Source organism: Phyllostomus discolor, chromosome 3, assembly GCF_004126475.2.
Source record: "Phyllostomus discolor isolate MPI-MPIP mPhyDis1 chromosome 3, mPhyDis1.pri.v3, whole genome shotgun sequence".
NCBI classification, from domain to species: Eukaryota; Metazoa; Chordata; class Mammalia; order Chiroptera; family Phyllostomidae; genus Phyllostomus; species Phyllostomus discolor.
In genome coordinates this window covers 69,483,142-69,484,617 of record NC_040905.2, presented here as the reverse complement: position 1 = coordinate 69,484,617, position 1,476 = coordinate 69,483,142, and the positions used below count along the sequence as shown (strand labels likewise).

The following is a 1,476-nucleotide window of genomic DNA, read 5'->3' as shown; positions in this document are numbered from 1 at the left end:
ACTCTAAAGTTATATTTACATTAATAGAAAACAATAGGTCACAGAAATATTAATTTAAGAAAAATATTTAAACTAAAAAATTTGAACTAACTATATATAAATATAGAGATAAGTGCTTTATCACCTCTGTGTTTGTGTGAGTATATTATTTTTATAGTCTATAATGTCTATATCTTCAGCAAAACACATCTTGGCAGATAGAGACAGATACAAGGGTTAATAACTTTCAAAAGTATAAATTTTTGAATTTGAATATTAAACCATAAACATAAACAATTTTAAGAAGTGGGTTGGTAAATTTAAAAATTAATGATATTGTGTCAAAAGTTTCAGGGTTAATGGTTGTGGGAGAAATTTGTAAATTTAAAGAATAATTGGTCTTCTAACACCATCCTACTTTTTGTTGAGGCTAAAGAGCTTTTGCTGACCTATTCACTGATTCTTCATGAATCACAAGATTCAAGAAATTGAATCTCATTTGCAACAGCAGTTTTCTTTGTCATAAGTTTAGTGGAAAAATACATGATCAATTGAATAAACAGCAAATAGAGGACTTTGTAGAACAGCTAATGTCAATCATCTTTGAAACAGAAAGTTGCTGATACTGATGACACTTCTAAGGGGTAAGTCTCAGGTGTATAAGCTTAAACATTTAGAATAAAGGTTCCATTCCAGAAAGGGCTTATGCTGAAATTGAAGTGGATTTTTCTAACCTATAATTTCCAAAGGAGATGACCATATGGTTAGATCACTTTGAAGTGTGCTACAGCACACTTCACTAATGTTAGGTGAGAAAAATTACCCATTTACAATTGCTTCTTTTAAAGGCAGTTAAAAGGAATGAAAACTCTCCCAACAAATCAGTTATGCTGTCAGTGGATCTGTATTAGACTACTCCTCCGGCATTTCCTCCAATGAAGAAGGTTGTAACAGAAAACCACAGATACTTCCTAAAGTCAAAAAATTTAAAGATTATTTATCAGGTTGAAAACTTGAAACAGCCCATATAATTTTGGCTCCAAATCCTTCAAAAAAAGAATATGATGATGGCCATAAGAGCCTCCTAGGAAATATGTTGCAAAAGAACCTTAAAGGTAATATGCTTGCTATACACCTGGTGGACAGTTACCAGTGGCCCCAGAAAATCAATAATATACAATTACTGGGCACTTGGTGGGGTACAGCTCAGAGGAGTAGCTTTATTTTCTCTGGAACAAAAACGAGTTAGGTTGAGAGGCTCAGCAAATAGAAAAAAATAACCGCAATAGAGACTGAGGCCATGAGGGTGAATCCTCATAGAGAGCATGATCATATTTTTAGCTATACTTTTAATTCTTATTTAATATTATGTGGAGTCTTATGTAACACTAACAAATATACTGAGTAAGGTAACAGAATGAAGACACTGACCTGTGAAAAGTCAGTGAATTATAAAGGGTAACAGTTTAAATAAGCATACCGTGTTTTAAAATTATT

At 32.2% G+C, this 1,476-nt stretch overlaps 1 pseudogene; it reads left to right on the top strand.

The window, feature by feature from the left end:
• The first annotated feature begins 477 nt into the window (after positions 1–477).
• On the top strand, positions 478–1,228 carry LOC114495219 (annotated as a pseudogene).
• The last annotated feature ends 248 nt before the right edge of the window (positions 1,229–1,476 follow it).